Raw genomic sequence first — 26,913 nt, forward strand, 5'->3', positions numbered from 1 at the left:
ATCATGTACTTTCCAGTTAGTTTCCTGTTTATAACTCCTCTGTGTGTACGGTGAACCTTCTCACATACACTGTAGCTTTAGACTGTTCTGTCTGGTTTACTGTCGCCTTCACTTTTGATCGCTTTGTAAAAATTTGCTGTTAGAAGCTACAATCAAAATATAACACAGAGAAAACAGCGACTGTGGTTATCGCCACCTTGTTTGTGGTGAGCTGTCTTGTAAATATTCCCTATTACTATGCAGTTGACTCTGTATTTATAATTGACAATGTACCTTGGTGTTGTGTTGCTTCCACTGATTACCTCACCTCCCCCTTGTGGAGAGCATTCGCTTGTATCAAAGGCATCATAACCCCTATCTTACCAATCCTTTTAATTCTGCTATTCAATGCTTTGACCATCAGACACATTATAATGGCAAATAGAGTACGCAGGGGACTCCGGAGAAACAGTGAGAATCAGAATGATCCAGAGGTGAGGAATCGGAGGAATTCCATGATTTTACTTTTCACTATTTCTGCCAATTTCATACTGTTGTGGATGATGTATGTTGTTCTTGTGATAGAGCGGCCAGTGGAAAACTTTTCCTATACAGACAAATATTACAGTAACCCGATATATATTGCTCAACAAGTTCGGTTGATGCTGCAGGTTCTCAGTTCCTGCACAAACACTTGTATCTATGGACTGACACAGAGGAAATTCAGAGAGGAGTTGAAGAATGGGGTGAAATATTTGTTTACACTGAATAGGAAATTGTGTCAATAACAATTAATGAACAACAATATGGAGCAGGGCTTATAGGTTTATAATTCACTTGCTTTTATATTCCTGAAATCCTTGTGGGCAGGTGAAGGACAATGAGAAAACTGATTATCTTTAACAAGATTCTGGATAGTCGTGTATAATTACCAGATTATTATTGATGAATATTAATGTAGATAAACGAAATAATATAACATGAAATATCCCAATGTCAATTTCACTGCTGGATTTGTGGAGTTACAACAACTGTACACCATCAGAAAACATCAAATTCATTCCCCATGAAGGAGCATTAACACTAAATGGTATATTCTGCCCACTGAGAACAACCTCAGGCTAGGATGTTCTGACAGTCATTACAATTCACCATTGGATCAATTCGTGACAGCTATTTTGTTTTGCAAGAACAAATTTACATGGTTAGAAAAGGTACTAATGCAGAAAAAAATATTCACAAAGAGGCCAAGATGGATTCAAATGTTAGAGAAATATGGGAATATGGGATTAATGTAGGATTAGTGTAAATGGAAGGCTGATGGTCAGCTCAGACTCGGTGGGCTGAAGGGCCTGTTTCAGTGCTGTATCTCTCTAAATATCTAGTCTTTGTCAGTACCTTGACTGTCTCCAGAATGTCCTGTTCTGGCCTCATATTTTCTGTCCCGAGTCCATGGAATGGTTTTTTGAGTGTTTCTGCTCCACAGCTGGTTCATGCTGGACCACAATAATCCGGCCTCACTGATCGCTATGTGGTCATTTCTCCAGGAGCCTCCTGGAATGCAAAGATAGCCCCTGTATCTCTTCTTCATTACCAGCAAACATTATAAATCCCTCTCCCTTACATCCTCCCCCCTTACCTCCAACAATATGTGATAAATTCAACAATGTCTTTGCCTCTCTCAAGTTGAGAGCAACTGTTCACCTGCTCCTGTTGAAATCAGCCTTCGATTGTCCACCAAACCAATCCTTTCTGTCCTGAACCAACTGCTTTCACCAATCACTCTCCTATCTCCCCAAAATCTCTATGTAAATGTGTCTCGCCCTTGAAAGTCTCCTCCTGCAACCTTGAGCTTATTTCCACTTGAATAATAATCACTTCTGTTCCTGGTCCCCATATTAGTTGATATCTGATCTGTGTCTCTATTCTCACCTTCTTCCCCATCCCTTTCAAAACCTCTATTGTCACCCCCTTCCTCAAAAGTTAAGGCACAACCACTCTGTTCTGAAACAAAATCTATGCTCCCATGTTGTACCTCCCTTTCCTCAAAAAATCTGGTCAACATGTTGTTGCCTCCCAAATCCGTACACATCCTTCTGACAATGTTATATTTGTATCTATTCAATCAGGTTTCCACCCCTTCCACAATACTCAAACGATCCCAGCAATGTGAAACTTTGCAACCTCTGTGACTGTTACTGTGGTGCACAATCCCGCTTCAGTCTCTCTGTAATCTTTAATAAGGTTGACCACACAATTCGCCTTCGATGTCTCTGGTCCATTCGGCTGATAACTGGTACTGTCCTCGTGTATTTCCACTCTTACCTGATGTCCAATAGTAACTTCACATTTTGCCTTGGAGCCTCCAAGGATCTACTCTAGCCCTCCAGCTGTTCTTTCCCATTTCCATGCTGCCCTTTGAAGATATTATCAGAACACATAGGGTCAGTTTCCACATGTACACTCACGACACCTATTTCTACCTCTCCATTACCACACTCAACCCTTAGACTGTGACTGGGTTTTTGATCGCTTGAATGATGTATAATATTTATGATTCACAGTTTCCTTCAGTTAAACATTGGGAGGACAGGAGTCACCATCTTCGAGTCCACAGCACTAACTCTGTACCTTCCACTCTATACTACGTCCCCTTGGCCTTTCTCTCAGCCGGGCCCATAATGTTTGTAACCTTGGATTCCCGTTCAACCCCACGATGAGTTTCAGGAACTAATATTCTCTCATCACAAAGACCACCTAATGCCATAACGTTAAAGTTCTCCATTCACTCCATAGTCCATGTGCTGTTGAAACTCTCATCCATGCTCATGTCATCTTGAAACTCACTTTATCCAATGTCTTCCTGGTCAACATCCCATTTACAAAATTAACAAACCTTATCTCCGCTAAACCTCTGCTGCCCACATCCGATCCCATCCAAGCTCTTCTCTACGCCTGGCATATTCTTGTTGAACTACATTAGGTCCTAGGCCTCCAAAACATTGAATTTAAAGTTCTGATCCTTGTGTTTAGATCATTACTTATAATAATATCTTTCTATATCAGTAACATTCTCCAGCACGACTATAACCCACCTTCCACTCACAGCTCTCTTTTCCTCTAACACCCATGTTAATATTCTGTCCCTTGGCTCGACCACGCCCGGTGATGACTTCAACAATCAAATCATCTCGGGATCAAAATGGCAATCAGATCTAAAGCATCTGTCTTCATTTGTGCCACTAGTTCATCCATGTTAAGATGAAAGCTTCACGTATTCTGAGAAAGAGGCTTTAATTTTATTGCTTTACTATTATTGTTTGTATGGACCTTATTCCCTGGTGCACTATTCCCGTTAAACTCTCTATCCCTCCCTGTCCTATTCTACCGTCTGTAGTTCAATCGCTACACTGCTCTGTTGCCTGGAATTTTCTCTTTAGTTTTCTCAATCTCTCTTCACCTGAACCCTCCCCCACCCTTTTACTTTAAAGCCATGCCCAGATCCCGAGTTATACGAATCTCCAGGATACTGATCCCAGACTGGTTTAAGTGGAGCCCATACCAATGGAATAGCTCCCTGTTGTCCCAGAAATGGTGCCAGTGCCCCATGAATCAAACCCCTCCTTTCCAAACCACTCATTGAGCCTTACATTTAATTCTCTAATCTTCTTGACTCTGTGTCAATTGGTGTGTGGCCCAGTTAACAATCAGTGATTATTACGTTTGAGGTTCTGCATTTTAATTGGTACCCGAAATACGCAAACCCACTCAGCAGAACATCATCCCTGTTTCTACATATGTTGTTTTTTCCCATGTGGCCCCTGACAACTGGATCCTACCCCTCCCAATCCTCGTTCATCTCCAGATGTGAGGTGACATTCACCCTGACACTGGGAAGGCACTCAATCTTTGGAACTGGAGGTTGCAGCTGCAGATAAAAGTATCTATCCCCTGAATATAGTGTCCTCTATCATTGCCACATTCTGTTTCACTGCCCCACTTGAATAGCTTCCTACACCATGGTGCCATGGTCAGTTTGTCCATCCATCGTGCAGTCATTGTTCTCATTCATACAGGAAGCAAGTACTTCTTGCCTGTTGGTCAAAGTCAAAGGCCAAGGCTCCTCCATCATTATATGCTGGATCTCCATACCTGTCTGACTCACAGTCACATCCTCCTGTCCCTAACCATTTACTAAGTCCGAAGGTCAACTTAATCTAAGGGGTGTGACTGCCTCCTTGAATGTTGAGTTCAGGTAAGTCTCTGCCTCTCTGAATGTGCACAATGTATGCAGTTCAGAATCCAGATAAACAACTCGGAGACCAAGTTACTCGAGCTGCAGACATTTACCTCAGATCTGCTTGTCCAGAATCATAATCCTCTCCACAAGTTCCCATATGTTGCAGTTAAGGCACATCATCTGCTCTGCCATGTCTGTTTAAACTTTTTTATTAGCCTTCATATTGAGGATACCCTCCACCATGCTAAATGGGATAGATTTAGAACAGATCTAGCATTGCAAAATTGGGCATCCATGAGGTGCTGTGGGCCATCAGCAGCAGCAGAATTGTACTCACCCACAATCTGCTTCCTCATGGCCTGGCATATTCCCCACTGTTCTGTTACCATGAAGCCAGGATACCGATCCTGGTTCAATGAAGAGTGCAGGATAGCATGCCAGGAGCAGCAACAGGCATACCTCAAAATAAGGTGTCAAACTGGTGAAGCTGCAGCGCAGGACTACTTACATGCCAAACTGCGTAAGCAGCATGCGGGAGATGGAGCTAAGTGATCCCATAACCAGCAGATCAGATCTATGCTCTGCAGTCCTGCCACATCCAGTCGTGGATGTGGTGGACAATTAAACAGGTAACTGAGGAGGCGGATCCACAAATATACCCATCCTCAATGATGGGGTGCCCAGCACATCAGTGCGAAAGGTAAGGCTGAAACATTTGCAACAATCTTCAGGCAGAAGTGCCGAGTTGATGATCCATCTCGGCCTCCTCCTGAAGTCCCCAGCATCACAGATGCCATACTTCAGCCAATTCGATTCACTCTGCGTGATATCAAGAAACAACTGAAGGCGCTGGATACTGCACAGGTTATGGGCCCTGACAATATTCCGGCAATAGTACTGAAGACCTGTGCACCAAAACTTGCCGCACCCCTAGCCAAGCTATTAAAGTACAGCTCCAAAACTGGCATCTACCCTGCAATGTGGAAAATTGCCCAGGTATGTCCTGTACACAAAAAGCAGGACAAGTCCAACCCGGCCAACTACCGCCCCATCAGTCTACTCTCAATCATCAGTAAAGTGATGGAAGGTGTCATCGACTATCAAGCAGCACTTGCCTGGCAATAACTTGCTCAGTAACGCTCAGTTTGTGTTCTGCTCGGGCCACTCAGCTCCAGACGTCATTACAGCCTTTGTTTAAACATGAAAAAAAAGCTGAATACAAGAGGTGAGGTGAGAGTGACTGCCCTTGACACCAAAGCAGCATTTGACAGAGTATGGCAAGGAATCAAGGAACCCGAGCAAAACTGATCAATGGGAATCGGGGGGTGGGGGGGGGGAACCTCACCACTGGTTGGAGTCATACAAACGCAAAGGACGATGTTTGTGGTTGTTGGAGGTCAATCATCTGAGCTCCAGGACATCACTACAGGAGTTCCTCAGGGTAGCGTTTTAGGCCCAACCACCTGCATCTGCTTCTACAATGACCTTCCTTCAATCATAAGGTCAGAAGTGGGGATGTTCGCTGATGATTGCACAATGTTCAACACCATTCATGACTCCTCAGATGCTGAAGCAGTCCGTGTAGAAATGCAGCAAGACCTGGACAATATCCAGGTTTGGGCTGAGAAGTGGCAAGTTACAGTCGTACCTAAAAATGCAAGGCAATGACCAGCTTCAACAAGAGAGAATCTAACCATCTCCCATTGACATTGGATAACTGAAGAGATCCATACCATGCAGGCTCTGACTGCTGCCATCATAGCTGTGGATCTCAGTGCTCAAAAGGACAAACAGGCTCACACAGCAGGCCAGTAATCTGTGTTCCAGCAGATTATTAGGATTACTGAGGTGTCTCCCTGTGGGAATTCCAGTGACTCCATGGAACATGAAGCTGGTGTCCTCTCTCAGGATGACAGCATGGTGCTCCCACCACTACCATCTTTCACCCAGCCAGCCCAGACGACTGCTGCCCATGCCGAGGTGGTGCAGTCCGAATCCAGACTCTCAAGGCCCAGAACTGCTCGAGAGTGTCCTGAAAGGCCATCTGCAGTCTCCCCCAGTGAAAGACAGTAGCCTTGCAGCAGCTATGCTGCAGTCACTGGGGTGGCACTGTGTAGGAGCACTAGTACAGGCAAAGGCACCCAAAAGACAGGCACTAAGAGGATGGACAAGGGTGAATAGATCAGTTTATTTTTACAGTAATGATGTGTTGCTGGATAAAGTTGATGAGTGAAAGTATTTGTTGTTGGTCTTTATTGAATGATGTTGGCCCAGGGGACTTTGTGATAGGGGGTCTGATATGGATGTACTTTTAGGGAATGATGGCTGCATGTTGGGATGGGGAAGTTCCTTTTAACTGAAGTGAAGCCTCAAAATGAGATCCTTTGCAATCCGTCCAGTTGCATGTGGTTGATGTGGTCTACCCTGTTACTCCTTCTCTTCCTCTTCATCCTCCTCCATCTCTTCCTCCTCTCCCTCCTCTCCCTCCACCTCCACCCCTTCTCATCAAGTATGTTGAACATTCCCATAACATCCGACAAGACTGAAGAAACAATCTCTGGAATGCACTAGGTGGTGACGGAGACAATAGAACATTCTGTGGCACTCAAACACACCTTCAGGAGTAAGAAAACCTGTACAATATTGTCTTTCTGTTTCTGGAGGTATCTGAAGATAACTCCATCACATATCAAGTTTTCTGAAAACTGTGGAGTCATGAAATGATGCTGACAGTTCTTGAATTCTAGGAAGTGAATACTTGTCTTGTGTGATTCATTTGTTGACTGCCTTTAATCAATTTATTGTCTCAGTTCCCCATATTTTCATCGTGCAATGACTAGATTTGTTATCTATGACGATGAGTTGATTTGTTCAATGATACTATTAGATTCTAGTCGTTTCAGCACCTGTGATACTTCAGCACGGTTTTCAAATGGCAACTGTCTGAAACCTTGTGAAAGTGGTGGAATTGATGTGTGTCACCGTGAGGAGAATGTCAGTACCTTTGATCACCACAAATCCAGTAAATAAGGATGGATACTGGTGTGTAGAATCTGTATTATCAATCCTATTAATGTGTGCTCTGGTGGGATCAGTGACTTTACATCCAAGCCACATAAGGCTTTAGCCTTCAGCTACATAGCCTTCAGCGGCACAGTGGTTAGCACCGCAGCCTCACAGTTCCAGTGACCTGGGTTCAATTCTGGGTACTGCCTGTGCGGAGTTTGCAAGTTCTCCCTGTGTCCATGTGGGTTTTCACTGGGTGCTCCGGTTTCCTCCCACACCTAAAGACTTGCAGGTTGATAGGTAAATTGGCCACTATAAATTATTCCTAGTACAGGTAGGTGGGGATGTGGTTGGAATATGGGATTAGTGCACGATCATTATAAATGGGAGGTTGTTGGTTGGCACAGACTCGGTGGGCTGAAGGGCCTGTTTCAGTGCTGTATCTCTAAATAAATAAATAGGAAGTGGACCTGTTTAGAACCATAAATTCATATAAAGTTGAAGGCACAGAAGGAGACAATTTGGTCCATCATGTCTGTGCTGGCTGAAAAACACTCCACCTATTCTAATCCCAAATTCCAGCATTGGGTCCGTAGCCCTGCAGATTATAGCACTTTAGGAGCATATCCAGACTCCTTTTGAATAGGTTGGGGGTCTCTACCTCAACTACCCTTTCAAGCAGTGGGTTCCAGACCATCGCCACCCTCTGGGTAAAAAAGCTTTTCCACATCTCCCCGCTAATCTTTCAACCAATCACTTTAAGAAGGGTCACTGACCCGAAACGTTAACTCTGCTTCTCTTTTCACAGCTGCTGCCAGACCTACTGAGTGGTTCCAGCATTTCTCGTTTTTATTACTTCAAGTCGATGTCCCCTCATCAGTGACCTCTGCTAAGGTGAATAGACCCTTCACTTCCATTTTATAGTGTACTGGAACTGTGATCATCCCCAAAATTTAGATGATCGAGTCATCATAAACTTGAAGTGTGTCAGTTACAGGAGTAAGAGAGAATTGTGAAAATACCGATGATAGAGTTTTTCACTCAAAATAGATACTTTCACATTAACATTGATAAGAAGTGACACTGAGATGTTTGCGAACTCATTGAGCACTCCTTCAAGTGACCTGGTGCTTTACTTTTGGTGATGAAATATACATGTTGTAGCTCACTCTCAGGAAGAAACGCCTCCACATGTCGAACTGATGAAGTTGTTTTCTTTGACGGCCTGCACATCTTTGCAAAATTGCTTCAGTTTGAACATGAGTTACACTTTTTCCCTCGCGCTGGACATGGCGTAGTGACTTTATGAGCAGTTCCACAATTCGGGCACAGTTTTGAAGGTAGCTGACCATGATGGGGTACATTTTGATGAGGTTGCTGAGATTTCCTTGTCATTAACCCTTGCACTAAAGCTGGTTAGACAAGCTGTGTCTGCAACCCTGAGTCAGGGGAGCTAGTCACCGGGGAGCGGAGGTACAGCGGACCTGGAGGGGTGGAGTATCGGAGCTGTGGGTATAAATAACTTACCTCGGGGATTTCACGTCCTAGTCACCGGGGAGCAGAGGTAGAGCAGACCCAGAGGGGTGGAGTATCGGAGCTGTGAGTATAAATAACTTACCGAGGGGATTTCAAGGCCTAGTCACAGGGAAGCGGAGGTAGAGTGGACTCAGAGGGGTGGAGCATCGGAGCTTTGAGTATAAGTAACTTACCTGGGGGATTTCACGGCCTAGTCACCGGGGAGCGGAGGTAGAGTGGACCCAGAGGGGTGGAGCTCCTTTCACTGCTTCAGTGTTCCAACTGAAACTGAGAAAAATCTGAAAAATGTCACGTCACAGGAAAGCTGGTAAGGAATCTGCACCAAATTTGAAAAACTAATTAACTAAAGTAAAGTAAAGATGGCAGGGCAGGCAATGTGCCATAGCTGCATGATGTGGGAGCTGGTCGATCCCATTGCGAGTCACAGTGACCACATCTGCAGCAAGTGCTTGCAGCTCAAAGAACTTCATCTCAGAGTTGATGGGCTGGAGTCGAGCTTCAGATACTGCGGCACATCAGGGAGGGGGAGAGGTTCCTGGACACTGTGCTTAAGGCAGTCACACCCCGTAGATTAAGTATCTCAAATTCGGCCAGTGGTCAGGGATAGGAGGATGTGACTGCAGGTGAGGCAGGTAGAGGGATCCTGAAATCAGCAATGGAGGATCCTCAGCTCATGACCTTGTCTAACAGGTACGATGTACTTGCTCCCTGTGTGGATGAGGAAAAGGACTGCAGGGAGGATGAGCAAACTGACCACTGCACCATGGTACAGGAGGTCATTCAAGAGGGGGGAGCAAAATGAAAAGTGACAGTGGTAGGGGATTCCATCATTAGGGGTACTTATAACATCCTTTGTTGGCAGGACCGAGAGTCCCACATGGTGTGATGCCTACCCGGTGCCAGGGTGAGGGACATCTGTAAGCGGCTTGAAAGGATATTGGAGAGGGAGGGGGAGGATCCAGTTGTTGTGGTCCACGGTGGGACAAATGACATAGGCATGACTAGGCAAGAGGACCTGTTTGGGGACTATCAGGAACTAGGAACAAAATTAAAAAAACAGGTCCACGAGGGTTATAATCTCTGGATTATTACCCGATCCACGTGCAAATTAGCATAGGGATAAGAAAACTAGGGATGTAAACACGTGGATAAAGGAGTGGTGTGGGAAAGAGGGGTTCTATTTCATGGGGCACTGGCATCAGAATTGGGACAGGCGGGAACTGGAACTTTGGGATGGGCTCTATGTGAACCAATCTGGGACCAGTGTCCTGGAGAAAAGGATAAATCGGTGGTCTCAAGGACTTAAAACTGGTAAATGGGGAGGAGGGGGAGGCCTCAGGGGAAGTCAATGCAGTTTCAAAAACAAGGAACAGGGCAGAGAGATAAGAAACAGTCAGGAATCCTACTTCAGGAACTGCAGGTAATGGCAAAACTGCCATAGGTATACTGGTTAAAACAGAGAGAAAGAGTCAACAGGTGAATAAAGCATCAGTGCTGAGGGACAGGTTAGGGGGTATAGCCCAAATAAGAGTTCTATATACAAATGCACAGAGTGTAAGGAATAAACTAGATGAACTCCAGGCGCAAATTCAAATGGAAGATTATGATGTGGTGGCCATTGCGGAGACGTGGCTGCAGGATGGTCGGGACTGGGAACTAAATATACCTGGTTATAAAGTTTACAGGAGGGACAGGGAAAATGGCAGAGGGGGTGGAGTAGTCTTACTGATTAGAAATAATATCACCTCATTGGTGAGGGAGGATATAATGAGGGGAAAACATCCAGTGGAGACATTATGGGTAGAATTGAGGAACAGAAAAGGATCTAAAACTGTAATGGGTGTTGTGTATAGACCCCATGGTAGCAGTTCAGAGGTGTTAGATTGTATAAATGCACAAATTAGGCAAGTGTGTAACTAAGGCAGAGTAGTATTAATGGGGGATTTTACCTGACACATAGATTGGGAGAGGCAGACTTGCACCTGTCAGAAAGGTAGTGAATTTCTGGAATGTGTCCGGGATAGTTTCCTGCAGCAGTATGTCCTAGATGTAACAAGGGGACAGGTAATAATAGATTTAATTATGAGTAATGAGCCAAATTTAATTAGTAGCCTAACTGTGTGTGAACATTTATCAAATAGTGATCACAACATGATCGAATTCAAGGTAGCGTTTGAAAGTGAAAAGCACGAATCAGCTACGAGAATTTTAGACTTGGGTAAGGCTGACTTTACTGGGATGAGACAGAGACTGTCCACGGTAAACTGGGTAGATCTGTTAATGGGTCAAACGACTGAAGAACAGTGGAAAATATTTAAAGAAACATTTAATGAAATACAGAGCGAGTATATACCCCTGAGAGGAAACAGCTCCACTTCACAGAAAAAACAGCCATGGACAACTAAAGAGATTAGGGATATCGTAAAACATTGAGAAAGAGCTTATAAAAATGCAAAACACAGCACAGATCCGGCCGATTGGGATCTAACCCTGGTTACACCCCACTTGGAGTACTGTGAGCAGTTCTGGGCACTACACCTTCGGAAGGATATATTGGCCTTGGAGGGAGTGCAATGTAGGTTTACAAGAATGATACCTGGACAACAGGGGTTAAGTTACGAGGAGAGATTACACAAATTCGGCCTGTTTTCGTTGGAATGTAGAAGGTTAAGGGGTGATCTGTTTGAGGTATTCAAGATATTAACAGGAAAAGACAGGCTTGATAAAGATAAACTATTTCCACTGGGGTTGGAGTTTCTAAAACTCGGGGACATAGTCTAAAAATTCAGACCAGACTGTTCAGGTGGGAATTGAGGAAGCACTTTTTCATGCAAAGGGTGGTAGAGGTTTGGATCTCTCTCCCACAAACAGCAGTTGAAGCAAGAACAGTTGTTAATTTTAAATCTCAGATAGATAGATTTTTGTTAAGCAAAGATATTAAGGGATATGGGCCAAAGGCAGGTATATGGAGTTAGGCCGTGGATCAGCAATGATCTCATGACAAGCTCGAGGGGCTGAATGGCCTTCTCCTGTTCCCATTTTCCTATGTTCCTATGTCTGAACCTTTCTTTAGAAAGTTATATGACCCTCAGGCTGGATTAAATAAATCTTCCCTAACTGGGGCTCAGCGAGCGACCCAGTACTGAAAGACTTATCACAGACTGCCCAGTCTGAAATTAAAGCAGAGGGAGTCCCTAACTACTAATATTTAAAGAATGAGGTACTGGTGTGGAAGTGGAGTTCTCATCACAGATCTGAGGACAAAGAGTGGATAGTGGTTCACCAGCTGGTGGTGCTGCAGAGGTACCGGAGAGAAATATTAAGAATGGCCAGGAGATTATCGTGGCTGTACATGTCAGTATATGAAAAACCAAAGCCTGCACAAGACAGCAGTTTGACTGACCAAAACTCCACAAAGATGTAGTGGAGTATCGCAGGAGTTCCCACATGTGCCATGAGGGGAAACCCCAACCTGTCGTGAAATCTACAGCCCTAAATCCTGTATCTGTATTTGGGAAATCCTCCAGCAGAGCACTGGGGAACTGTACGGGATCCCTGTGGAGAATAAAAAGGGCAGATAGGCACAAGGCTGGCCAGAAGTTAGAGAAGAAATAGGAAAAAGGGACAAAGAGGACAGGTTACAGGGGATCCGAGAGGAATCTCAGATGAAAACCCTTGCTGTGCAGTCAGCCAACCCCTAAATGTTGGATAACTTAGACCCGACATCCTCCTATGTAAATGCAGACACCAGCAGCACCCCGCTGGAGTTGCTGACAGCATTTACACAAACCCACAGATCCAAAGATAGTCCTCTAGAGGGCAGAAAACCTGTGAGGGTGATGCCTCATCGAGTCGAAGTGCCACAGTGGATTTCAGTGGAATATGGGCCAATACCTGAAGGCAGAAGTGTCCCAGAGGACAAAGGGAAGGTTAGCAAAGAATCCTCCTACACAGTCAGGTGAAAAATGAGACCAGGAAAAGAAAGGCAAAAACAATCTTTAGGATTTCTCTGTGAATGAGAATGAATGAGAGAAATTCATGTGTGTTTTCCTGTACTTTCTCTCTTTATTTCTTTTATAAAGTGGAAGTCCTGCATCAACCTGCACTCCAAGAAGATTACAGACCACCAAGCATTGTCATCGAGGGAAGCCAGATCAATGTCCTCAAGTAATTCACTTATTTGGGGAGCGTCATCTCATTTGATGCCACCATAGACAAGGAAGTGGACAATAGGCTCTCAAAAGCAAACAGTACATTCGACAGACTCGACAAACGTGTGTGGAGCAACCACAGCCTCAGAGTACAGACCAAACTCAAAGTGTGCAAAGCCACAAAGCTATAGTCCTCATCACCCTTCTGTATACACCGAGTCATGGGTCCAATACCACTGTCATGTACACCTTCTCGAGTGTTTCCATCAGTGCTGCCTCCACAACATCCTCAAGATCTGCAGTCAGGACCACATCACAAACATTGAAGTCCTGGAAACAGCCAACATCACCAGCATCGAGGCCATTCTTCTGTAAAGACAACTGCATTGGGCAGGTCATGTTACCCAAATGGATGACAGTCTCTTGCCCAAGATCGTGTTGTATGGAGAGCTGAGCTCAGGTAAAAGGAACAGAGGAGCCCCATGTAAACGTTTCAAGCACTCTCTGAAGTATACCCTCTCTGTGTGTCACATCGACCATCAGCAGTGGGAAGCGCAGGTCATAGGGCGGCACAGTGGCGCAGTGGTTAGCACCGCAGCCTCACAGCTCCAGCGACCCGGGTTCAATTCTGGGTACTGCCTGTGTGGAGTTTGCAAGTTCTCCCTGTGTCTGCGTGGGTTTTCTCCGGGTGCTCCGGTTTCCTCCCATAAGCGAAAAGACTTGCAGGTTGGTCGATAAATTGGCCATTATAAATTGCCCCAAGCATAGGTAGGTGGCAGGGAAATATAGGGACAGGTGGAGATGTGGTAGGAATATGGGATTAGTGTTCTTCTTTCTTTTCTTTTGGGCCTCCTTATCTCGAGAGACAATGGATACGCGCGTGGAGTGGCTATAAAGGCCAATTCTGGAGTGACAATTCCACAGGTGCTGCAGAGAAATGTGTTGATCGGGGCTGTTACACAGTTGGCTCTCCCCTTGCCCCTCTGTCTTTTTTCCTGCCAACTACTAAGTCTCTTCGACTCGCCACATTTTAGCCCTGTCTTTATGGCTGCCCGCCAGCTCTGGGGAACGCTGGCAACTGACTCCCACGACTTGTGATCAATGTCACACGATTTCATGTCGCGTTTGCAGACGTCTTTATAGCGGAGACATGGACGGCCGGTGGGTCTGATACCAGTGGCGAGCTCGCTGTACAATGTGTCTTTGGGGATCCTGCCATCTTCCATGCGGCTCACATGGCCAAGTCATCTCAAGCGCCGCTGACTCAGTAGTGTGTACAAGCTGGGGGTGTTGGCCGCTTCTAGGAGATATAGTCCTGTGTTGGAGATATAGTCCTGCCACCTGATGCCAAGTATTCTCCAAAGGCAGCGAAGATGGAATGAATTGAGACGTCGCTCTTGGCTGACATACGTTGTCCAGGCCTCGCTGCCAAAGAGCAAGGTACTGAGGACACAGGCCTGATACACTCGGACTTTTGTGTTCCGTGTCAGTGCGCCATTTTCCCACACTCTCTTGGCCAGTCTGGACATAGCAGTGGAAGCCTTACCCATGCGCTTGTTGATTTCTGCATCTAGAGACAGGTTACTGGTGATAGTTGAGCCTCGGTAGGTGAACTCTTGAACCACTTCCAGAGCGTGGTCGCCAATATTGATGGATGGAGCATTTCTGACGTCCTGCCCCATGATGTTCGTTTTCTTGAGGCTGATGGTTAGGCCAAATTCATTGCAGGCAGCCGCAAACCTGTCGATGAGACTCTGCAGGCATTCTTCAGTGTGAGATGTTAAAGCAGCATCGTCAGCAAAGAGGAGTTCTCTGATGAGGACTTTCCGTACTTTGGACTTAGCTCTTAGATGGGCAAGGTTGAACAACCTGCCCCCTGATCTTGTGTGGAGGAAAATTCCTTCTTCAGAGGATTTGAACGCATGTGAAAGCAGCAGGGAGAAGAAAATCCCAAAAAGTGTGGGTGTGAGAACACAGCCCTGTTTCACGCCACTCAGGATAGGAAAGGGCTCTGATGAGGAGCCACCATGTTGAATTGTGCCTTTCATCTTGTCATGGAATGAGGTGATGATACTTAGTAGCTTTGGTGGACATCCGATCTTTTCTAGTAGTCTGAAGAGACCACGTCTGCTGACGAGGTCAAAGGCTTTGGTGAGATCAATGAAAGCAATGTAGAGGGGCATCTGTTGTTCACGGCATTTCTCCTGTATCTGACGAAGGGAGAACAGCATGTCAATGGTCGATCTCTCTGCACGAAAGCCACACTGTGCCTCAGGGTAGACGCGCTCGGCCAGCTTCTGGAGCCTGTTCAGAGCGACTCGAGCAAAGACTTTCCCCACTATGCTGAGCAGGGAGATTAAACGGTAGTTGTTGCAGTCACCGCGGTCACCTTTGTTTTTATAGAGGGTGATGATATTGGCATCGCGCATGTCCTGGGGTACTGCTCCCTCGTCCCAGCACAGGCATAGCAGTTCATGTAGTGCTGAAAGTATGGCAGGCTTGGCACTCTTGATTATTTCAGGGGTAATGCTGTCCTTCCCAGGGGCTTTTCCGCTGGCTAGAGAATCAATGGCATCACTGAGTTCCGATTTGGTTGGCTGTATGTCCAGCTCATCCATGATTGGTAGATGCTGGGCTGCATTGAGGGCAGTCTCAGTGACTGCATTCTCCCTGGAGTACAGTTCTAGGTAGTGCTCAACCCAGCGGTCCATCTGTTTGCGTTGGTCAGTGATTATGTCCCCCGATTTAGATTTGAGGGGGGCGATCTTCTTGATGGTTGGCCCAAGAGCTCTCTTCATGCCATCATACATTCCTCTGACGTTTCCGGTGTCTGAGGCCAGCTGAATATGACTGCATAGGTGTTGCCAGTAGTCGTTTGCGCAACACCTAGCTGTTCTTTGTGCAGTACTTCTGGCTGCTTTAAGTGCTGCGGATGTTAAATCGCTGTGGGCTTTCTTGTAGTTCAACAGTGCAATGCGCTTAGCGGCTATGACAGGTTCCAGCTCTTCATTATGAGATTGAAACCAGTCTGCATTTCTCTTCGCATGTTTGCCGTATGTGGTCAAAGCTGACTCATAGATGGCGTCTCTGATGTGGGCCCACTTGGTCTCAGCATCCCCTGTGGGAGTGTTTTGAAGGGCTGTTACAAGTGAATTTAGAAATTTTTGGAACAGCTGTGGGTGAGAAATTCTGCTCGTGTTGATGCGCGGGTGGCCCTTCTGCTTGGAATGATGCAACTTCTTTGGTCTGAGTCTAACCTTGCTGCACACCAGGGATTGGTCGGTGTCGCAGTCCGCACTGTGGAAGCTGCGTGTGATTTGAACACTGTTTAAGGCGGCTCGCCTTGTGACAATGAGGTCTAGCTGGTGTCAACGACGCGATCTTGGGTGCCTCCATGAAACCTGGTGACAGGGTTTAGTGTGAAAGAACGAGTTGGTGATGCAGAGGTTATGATAGGTACACAACTCAAGCAGTCTCTGCCCGTTCTCATTCATCCTTCCAACGCCATAGCGCCCAAGGCAGGAGGGCCATGAGTCATGGTCGGCCCCAACCCTGGCATTAAAGTCCCCCAGCAGGAATAGGTGTTCGGTGTTGGGGATGCTGCTAATGATGTTATGGAGTTGTTCATAGAACTGGTCTTTAGCTTCATGTGGGGAGCAGAGTGTTGGAGCGTTGATGCTGAGTAGGTGTACTGGACCAGAGGTGGTGAGCAGTCGGATGGACAGTATGCGTTCCGAGCCATTTGAGGGAGGCTCTATCATGCTGAGCAAGGAGTTTCTGATGGCGAAGCCCACTCCATGCTGTCTTGTAGTGTAGGGATTCGTGTAGGATTAGTATAAATGGGTGGTTGATGGTCGGTACAGACTCTGTGGGCCGAAGGGCCTGTTTCACTGCTGTATCTCTAAATCTAAATCGTGATGCCTGGAGGTGCTTCATCAGGAGGGCTGCAGACACCTTTGAGACTGAGTGAAGAACCAGCATGAAAGAGTAAATGAGGTGAAGAATAGATCCAATTGCCCCCAGCAGCGACTACACCTTCACTTGTACCCGCTGTGGGAGAATCTGCTTGTCACGGACAGGCCTGACGAGCCACCAGTGGGCCTGTAACTGATAACTACAACCTTCCCAAAATCTTCATCCGTGAAAAATGCCAAGAGATTTTTTTAGAAAGAAATGCTCTTCAAAAATTGCAGTTCAATCGGCTGAATGTGGAGGTATCTTGAAAACCACACCTGCAAAAATGAGTCATATTAATTTTGTCATATGGGGAATTAATTTTAAACTGCTATTGGACTGGGAAAAATAAGTTTGGTTTAGAAAGACCACTGAAACATGACTGCTCATTTTGGTATGGGCAACCATGATCCATGTCTTGTCTGTGTAAGGGACAGCATTACACTCCCCTCTGAGAGCTTTGGATCCTCAAACCGCTGGAGTGGTTGTTCCCAATAAGGGGTTAGTCACATGAATAACCTGCTGGCCAACTTGGAGTTTTGAATTGTACTCACAGATCACTCAGAACACAGACTGCAACTGAACATGAAGAAGAGAGCACCTGTCTCCCCTCTCTTGCTTAAGAAATTCAAGGAAGATCCACTGAGGCCACTCAAACCTCAAGAGAGAGAAGACTTCTGCATTTAAACACGATTGAAAGTGTGCACTGGGCCCCAACGAGAACTGGAAAAACAACTGCAATCAAAAACTGTACATCCAGTCCACAAACAGTAAATGAACTCCAGTTATTGATTCAAACCTTTCCTTTTTAATTTGTTCTCCTTTTCTGTCTCTATTTGCGTGTGTTTACCATGGATGCATAGATTTAACCAAATTAGAGTTTTAAGGTTAATAAACACACTTTTCTTGTTTAAATCTAAGAAAACCTGTCTGTTTTTTTTGTCTTTACAATTAGAGAGCAGTGAACAAGGAGGGGAAGCTTAACAAACGGTGCTTTAATAAATTAAATCCTGCTACTACGAAACTGGTAAAGGCTGAGAGAGAACACCGAGACTCCTTTCTCACCTGGTTGTAACAGTGTGCAGGAGGCAGGTTCAATCGAGGCAACAACAGTGAATTAGACAGTTATATGAAAAAGAAGGATGTTCGGTTTATGGGAAGAAGGCAGAGGAGTGGAATTAGATGAAACACTCATTCGGAGAGCCAGTGTAAACAAGATGGGCTGAATGGCCTCATTCTGCACTGTACCAATCATGTAACACAAACAAGAAATTGTGGAAATACTCAGCAGGTCAGGCAGCATCTATGGAGAGAGAAACAGAGCTAATGTTTCAGGTCAGTGACCCTTCATCAGAATTCTGTAATTCCGTCTTGGTTACCCTATACCCTGGTCTCTGAAATGGCAACTAAATCATACCCATTTCCCTGTATTTGTGCCTTCAAATCATTTACCTTGTTGTGAATGCTGTCTGCATTCAGACAGAGTGTTATAACTGACTTTTTAACATTATTCTGTAATCTGATTTTATTTGATGTTTGCCTTTGCTTCACCTGTCTTGTAATTTTGCTTACTCCTTTTCTACTTCCAGTTACTAATTTTGCTTCCCCCCAATCTTCCCTTTCTGCTATACTCAGATTAACAATTCCTCAGGACCGACATCACAGAACACATCAGCATTTGTGGTACAAGTTGCTTCAGTTGCTTCTCTCGGCTGCTCAGAGTCTGAGATTTTATATTTATTGTGATGAAAGATTCTCAACAGTTTGATTGCCATGGTGATAAGTTCTTTCTTCCCAACACAACCAATTGCTTTCCCAGGATATTTTCATTACCTTAGACCCTCTCCTTTAGAGGGTATTAAATCTCCTGAACAAAGTCTGTCTCAGATGGTCTTAAACAATGGCCAGGATTTTACTCTTTGCAGACGGGAGCCAGCCACTGACTAAAAACGTCGGTGGCGAACCTGCTTCCACCTAGCCTGTGGATCCGACCCATATTTTGCGGATCCCTGGGCTTTTATTGCTCTGGGGCGGAGGTACCTGCTTGAGGTCGGAAGTCCTGCCTAATAGAGCTGCTGACCAATCAGTGGGCCAGCAGCTCTCAGTCCCAGCAGCACCACAGGCAGTGGTGGTGGCTGCTGGGATTGCAGCCCAGCTTTGTGAGGAAGATGAAAGCAAAATACTGCGGATGCTGGAAATCTGAAACAAAAACAAGAAATGCTGGAATCACTCAGCAGGTCTGGCAGCATCTGTGGAAAGAGAAGCAGAGTTAACGTTTCGGGTCAGTGACCCTTCTTCGGAACTGACAAATATTAGAAAAGTCACAGATTATAACAAGGTAAAAGAGACAAACGAAAATCCCGTCGGAGAGAAGAGCAGAACTTCTTCAAGGTAGGCATTCCTGGAAGAGAAGTGGCAGTGAATTAAACACTAAAATAAAAGCAAAATACTGCGGATGCTGTAAATCTGAAACAAAAACAAGAAATGCTGGAATCACTCAGCAGGTCTGGCAGCATCTGTGGAAAGAAGATGTCGGGAAGCCTGGAACACAGGCAAGCTTTTGTTACCTCGCCAGGTACAGGGCTCGTGTTGAGTATTGGGGGTCGTTGGGGAAGCGGGGGCAGCACTCCCTGCTTTTGTCAGGCGGCTTTTCTTGGTCCTGACTAGCGAGCAGCCACAGGTGAAATCTCCGTGGAGATGGGCGGAGGTCCTTTAGTGGCCATTAAGTGTCCACTTAAGGGACCTGATTGGCCTGGGGTGAGCAGGCAGTTTTTAGCCACTGCCGCTCTGGGTACAGTGGCGATGGACTTTAATTTTGAATTCCTTTTTGAGTTTTTTGTTCTTTAAATTGTCCCTCCTCCCTGAAGGAATTTCTGTTGAAGATCGGAACCGGTAGTGAAGGCGACTCACCAAGCCTCCCGCTTCATTTTATGTCCCACCCCAGCCACCATCTGGCTTTTTTAGGGGATGTAAAATGGAGTGGGATGTTCGGGGGACCCTTCCTGACCGGATCCCATCTCTGCCGGCACTTTACACAGAGCGGCAGCGGCTAAAATCTGCCCGCTCACCCCATTTTACACCCCAAAGCCCCCAATATCCAACCCTTTGTGGGGGGGGGGGGGGTGTGTAAAATCCAGCCAATGTCTCAGTGCTCTTCCAATTTTGAATTATTCAATTGAACAGTGAAGTGGAGAGTATTACGAACATAGGAAGATGGGAACAGGAATAGGCCATTCAGCCCCTCGAGCCTGTCCCACTATTCAATGAGACCATGGCTGATCCGTGGCCTAACTCCATATACCAGCCTTTGGCCCATATCCCTTAATATCTTTGCTTAACAAAAATCTATCTATCTGAGATTTAAAATTAACAACTGTTCTAGCTTCAACTGCTAGTTGTGTGAAGAAGTGCTTCCGAACATCTCTCCTGAATGGTCTGGTCCTAATTTTTAGATTATGCCCCCTAGTTTTAGGATCTCCAACCAGCGGAAATAGTTTATCTTTATCTAGCCCGTCTTTTCCTGTTAATATCTTGAAGACTTCAATCAGATCACCCCTTAACCTTCTAAGTTCCAGTCAAAATAGGCCTAATTTGTGTAATCTCTCCTTGTAACTTAACCCCTGTTGTCCAGGTATCATTCTTGTAAACCTACATTGCACTCCCTCCAAGGCCAATATATCCTTCCTAAGGTGTGGTGCCCAGAACTGCTCACAGTACTCCAAGCGGGATCTAACCAGGGTTTTGTACAGCTGCAGCATAACCTCTGTGTCTTTATACTCCAATCCTCTAGATATAAAGGTTTGCATTCCATTATCCTTTTTGATTATTTTCTGCACTTGCTCGTGGCATTTTAAAGATCTATGCACCTGAACCCCCTAGTCTCTTTGGACATCCACTGTACTTAACCTCTTCCCATTTAGAAAGTACCCTGCTCTATCCTTTTTTGGTCCAAAATGGATAACCTCACACTTGCCCACATAGAAATCCATCTGCCACAGTTTTGCCCATTCACCTAGTCTGTCAATATCTCCTTGCAATTGTATGCAAAGATCTAGACTGTCTATAATGCCGCCTAACTTTGTATCATCAGCAAATGTGGATATATGACTTACTATGCCATCATTCAAGTCGTTAATGAATAATGTGAATAATTGAGGCCCCAACACAGATCCCTGTGGGACACCACTGGTTCAATCCTGCCAATCGAAGTACTTACCCATTATCCTCACTCTCTGTCACCTACCACTCAACCAACTTTCTAACCATGTCAATAATTTGCCCTCAACTCCATGGGCTTCTACCTTCGTTAACAGTCTCTTATGTGGGACTTTATCAAATGCCTTCTGTAATTCCATATAAATAACATCCATAGACACTCCCCTGTACACTACCTTAGTCACCTCTTCAAAACATTCAATGAGATTTGTCAGGCATGACCTTCCCGTCATGAATCCAAGCTGGCTGTCCCTGATTAACTGAAATGTCTCTCGGTGTTCAGTCACCCTCTCCTTGATTATAGACTCCAGCAACTTGCCCACCACAGATGTCAGGCTAACTGGTATTGTGGTATCTTGCAGCACAGGAGAACTATGACACAGAACAGAATGTGATTTGGGGTTTTGCCCAGAGACTAAATGATAAGGACTATAGCCTCCAAATATCTGGAGTGAATTCTTTGTGTGAACTGCCCATGCCAAGTGGTTGTCAACTTTAGTATAGAGATGCAGCACTGAAACAGGCCCTTCGGCCCACCGAGTCTGTGCCGACCATCAACTACCCATTAATACTAATCCCATATCCCTATCACATCCCCACCTGTCCCTATATATTTCCCTGCCACCTGCCTACACTAGGGGCAATTTATATAATGGCCAATTATCCTATCAACCTGCGTGTCTTTGGCATGTGGGAGGAAACCGGAGCACCCGGAGGAAACCCACGCAGACACAGGGAAAACTTGCAAACTCCACACAGGCAGTACCCAGAATCGAACCCGGGTCCCTGGAACTGTGAGGCTGCAGTGCTAACCACTGCACCACTGTGCCGCCCTTGCTGTGTGGCTGATCAGTTACAACATTTTGAAACATTTCAGTGATCACCACCTGATTCCTTTTCACAGAGTCCATTGCTGAAAGGCCATCCAGCTGTGATATTCATGCTTATGATGTTCATATTTTTACACATGGCATTGAACTCGTTATCAGCAAATTCCCCTCCATTATCAGTCAGAAACTTTGCTGGTGTTCCAAGTCTGTAACTGTCCAAAACTGTAACTTGCTATTACTTTACTAAATTAGTAACCAGTTAAATTATCAAATAAATAAATAATGTTAGACAGACATGGCTGAGCAGATGATGTACTGTAACTGCAACATGTGGGAGATTGTGGAGAGCATTGTGATGCTGGACAAGCAGATCTGTGGTAAGTGTCTGCAGCTCAATTAAATTCATCTTTGAGTTGTTGGGGAGGAGCCGGAGCTGCATAATTGTGCAACATCAGAGAGGGGGCGAGAAACATGGACACAATGTTCCAGGACGCAGTCACACCCATTAGGTTAAGTTGTAGTTCAGAGTTAGTCAATAGTCAGGGAAAGGAGGATGTGACTGTGAGTCAGACAGGTCTGGAGATCCAGCATTTAATGATGGAGGAGTCTTGGCCCTTGACTTTAACCAGCAGGCCTGAGGTACTTGTTACCTGTGTGGATGAGAACAAGGACTGCAGGGTGGATGGGCAAACTGACCATAACACCATGGTGCAAGAAACCATTGAAGTGGGGCAATGAAGCAGAATGTGGCAATGAAAGAGGACAGTATAGTCAGGGGATAGATACTTGTAGATGCAGGCGTGGCCTCAAGTTCCAAAGGTTATGTGCCTTCCCGGTACAAGACACCTCCTCGCAGCTGAAGATGAACTTGGAGTGGGAGTGGGAGGGGGAGGATCCAGTTGTCATGGTCCATGTAGGAACAAATGACATATGTAGAAATAGGAATGATGTTCTGCTGAGAGAATTTGTAGAATTAGGGTACATATTAAAATAACACCTCATTGGTAATAATCTCTGATTACATTGTTATCTCAGTCACACACGGATTGGCAATGGTTCAAGCAGATTAGAGAATTAAATGTGTGGCTCAATGAGTGATATGGAAAGGAGGGGCTTTGATTCATGGGGCACTGGGGAAAGAGGGAGCTGTTCCATTGGAATGGGCTCCAGTAAATCCAGGCTGGGATCAATATCCTGGGGAATCGTATAACTCGGGGTCTGAGCAGAGCATTAACGTAAAAGGGTGGGGGAAGATTCAACTGAAGGGAAATTTAGAAATCTAAGGTGAAAAGTCGAGGCAACAGAACAGTGTAGGGATTTGGTTACAGACAGCAGAGAGGAACAGAAAGGGACAGAGGGTTTAACACTATTAGCTCACCAGGGAATACGTTCCATGTAAAGATAAAGACTAAAACAATAAAATGAAAAGCCCTTTCTCTGAATACGTGAAGCTTTCATCATAAAATATATGAAGAAGTGGCACAAATAAAGTTTAATTATTCAGATCTAATTGTGCTTTATCTCCCTCGATAGAGCCTCAGTGGTTGAAGGTATCACCAGGCACAGTTGGGCAAAGGGATGGACCATTAACATGGGTGTTCGAGCAAAAGAGAGTTGTGAGTGAAGGGTGGGTTTTAGTAGGGCTGGAGAATTTTACTTATATTGAAAGTCATATGGAAGGATCTCCAAGGACCAGAACTTTAAATTCGATGTTTTGGAGGCCTAGGACTAAATGAAGTTCAACAAGTATATGCTTGTCGGAGCAGAGGAACTTGGATGTGACAGGATATGGGCAGCAGAGTTTTCGCAGAGCTGAGGTTTGTTAATCTTGTAAATGGGATGTCGACCAGTCGGACATTGGATAAAGTGAGTCTGGAGATGACAAGAAATGGATGAGAGTTTCAACAGCACGTGGACTGTCGAGTGAATGGAGAACTTTGACATTACGGAAGTAGGTGGTCTTTGTGATGAGAGAATATGGGTTCCTCATGCTCATCGTGGAGTCGAAAAGGAAACTAAGATTGTAAACTTTATGGGTTCTGCTGAGACGATGGCCAAGGTGTAGGAATTGAGCGTGAAAGATGCAGAGTTTGTGCTGTGGACTCGAAGATGATGACTCCTGTCCTCCAATGTTTAACTGGAGGAAACTGAATTATAAATACTGCATGTCCTTCAAGCAATCTGAAACCCAGTGGCTGTGTAAGGGTTGAGTGTGGTAATGGAGAGGTAGAAATAGGTGTCATCAATATACATGTGGAAGCTGACCCTGTATGTTCAGATAATATCTTCAAAGGGCAGCATGGAGATGGGAAAATACAACTGGAGGGCGAGAGTAGATCCTTGGAGGCTCCAAGGAAAAAGTGAGGTTATTGGACAGCAGGTAAGATTAGAACCACACGAGGACAGCACCAGTTAAATGGCAAATGGATCAGAGACATTGAAGGAGAATTGAATGGTCTATCATGTCAAAAATTACCGAGAGACTGAGGAGGTCTTGTTGAGGGATTGTGCACCACAGTAACAGTCACAGAAGGTGAGATGTTTTACTTTGTTTGGGGCAATTGAGTATTGTAGCAGGCGTGGAAACTGGATTGAAGAGATACAAATATGATATTGTCAGAAGGATGTACACAGATTTGAGAGGCAACAACATGTTGAAGGGTTTTGGGGATGAAAGGGAGGTGCGACTGTTATTCGAGTGGAAATAAGCTCAAGGCTGCAGGAGGTGGATTTCATGTCCTGGACAATTTACATAGAGAGATTCGATGAGTAAAGGAGACAGGAAAGGTACCTGTAAAAACTAGATGTTTCCCTGACAGATGAATCCATTTTTGGCCTCTTTTTAAGGAACATATTCTCTGTATTTCTAACCATGTGAATTTGTTCTTGATAAAATAAAGTTTTCATGCATTGATCCAATGGTGAATTGTAATGATTGTCAGAACATCCTTGCCTGAGGTTGTTCTTCGTGTGCAGAATATGTAATATAGTGTCACTATTCCTTTATAACAAATTAATTTCATGATGTTCGATGTTGTACATTTGCTGTAACTCCATAAATCCAGCTGTTAAATTGACTTTGGATATTTCATGTTTTATCATTTAATTTACGCACATTAAAATCCATCTTTAATATTCTGGTAATTATACATCAGTATCTAAAATCATGTTGAAGATAATCAGTCTTCTCATAGTCCTTCACTTACACACAAGAATTTCAGGAATATAAAAACAAGTGACCTATAAACCTATAAACCCTGCGCCAGATCGATGTTTGTTCCTTGTTATTGACACAATTTCCTATTCAGTGAAAACAAATATTTCACCCCATTCTTCAGTTCCTCTCTGAATTTCCTCTGTGTCAGTCCATAGATACAAGTGTTTGTGCAGGAACTGAGAAGCAGCAACATGTATCCAACCTGTTGCATAACATATATCGAATTACTGTAATATTTGTCTGTGTATCTCAAGTATATCACCGGCCAGTTTAGCGAATAGACAATAAATGTCATCCACAATAGTATGAAATTGGCAGAAATAGCAAAAAGCAAAATCATGGAGTTCCTCCGATTCTTCACCTCTGGATCATTTTGATTATCACTGTTTCTCCGGAGTCCCCTGCGAACTCTATTTGCCATTAGAATGTGTCTGATGGTCAAAGCATTGAACAGCAGAATTAAAAGGATTGGTAATATAGCTTTTATGATGCTGTTGATACACATATAAACCCTCCACAAGGGGGAGGTGAGATAATCATCTGTTTCAACACAATACCAAGGTACGTTGTCAATTATAAATACAGGTTCACCTGCAAAGTAAAAGGGAAAACTCCAAATGCAGCTCACCACAAACACGGTTGCAATAACCACCGTTGCTGTTTTTTCATTGTTATATTTTGATTGTAGCTTCTGGCAGCAAATTTTTACAAAGCGATCAAAAGTGAAGGCAACAGTAAACCAGACTGAAAAGTCTAAAGCTGCAGTAAATGTAACAAGGTTTAGCATACACACAGGAGTTATAAACAGGAAACTAACTGGAAAGTACATGATATTAATCCGGTGTAATATCACATGGATGATAATCACCATTAGATCCGCCACTGCCATGGCCACCAGATAGTGAGTGATACATTTGGAGAGACCGCACTTTCCTCGAGACAAAATCACAATCGCCACCAAGTTAACTGGAGGAAGCAGAAAACATGAAATTTACCTTGACATGTGCTACAAAATATTTGTTAAGAACCATTTAGAGACAAAGAGGAAAACATGCATTTTACAATTCTGAATGAAATGTAACTGAATTTAAAGAACTGCTTATTGGTGTCATTGAAATATGCAGCAAAAGAAGATAAAATGTGAAAGGAATTGTTGATCTCAGACAGAGAAATGGATGCTGAGGTTCAAAAAAAAAGTACAGAGTTTTTTTTTCTGGAGAATTTTGACATCCAAAACACCAGTGTCAACTAAAATAATAATCTGCAGACCAACTCTTCCCTTTTGGGTTCGGATCTGGACAACAGGGAGAGTGCACTCTCACCCTGTTGGGTTCTTGTATGTACGACATGGAGAGGGCACTCTCACCCTGTTGGGTTCTTGGATGTACGACATGGAGAGGGCACTCTCACCCTGTTGGGTTCTTGTATGTACGACATGGAGAGGGCACTCTCACCCTGTTGGGTTATAGTCTTTACAACATGGAGAGCGCACTCTTGCCCTGTTGGGTTATAGTCTGTACAATATGGAGAGTGCACCCTCACACTGTTGGGTTATAGTCTGTACAACAGGGAGAGTGCACCCTCACCCTGTTGGGTTCTTGTATGTACAATATGGAGAGTGCACCCTCACACTGTTGGGTTATAGTCTGTACAACAGGGAGAGTGCACCCTCACCCTGTTGGGTTCTTGTATGTACAACATGGAGAGTGCACTCTCACCCTGTTGGGTTCTTGTATGTACGACATGGAGAGGGCACTCTCACCCTGTTGGGTTCTTGTATGTACG

Source organism: Heterodontus francisci, chromosome 29 (assembly GCF_036365525.1).
Source record: "Heterodontus francisci isolate sHetFra1 chromosome 29, sHetFra1.hap1, whole genome shotgun sequence".
Taxonomy (NCBI): domain Eukaryota; kingdom Metazoa; phylum Chordata; class Chondrichthyes; order Heterodontiformes; family Heterodontidae; genus Heterodontus; species Heterodontus francisci.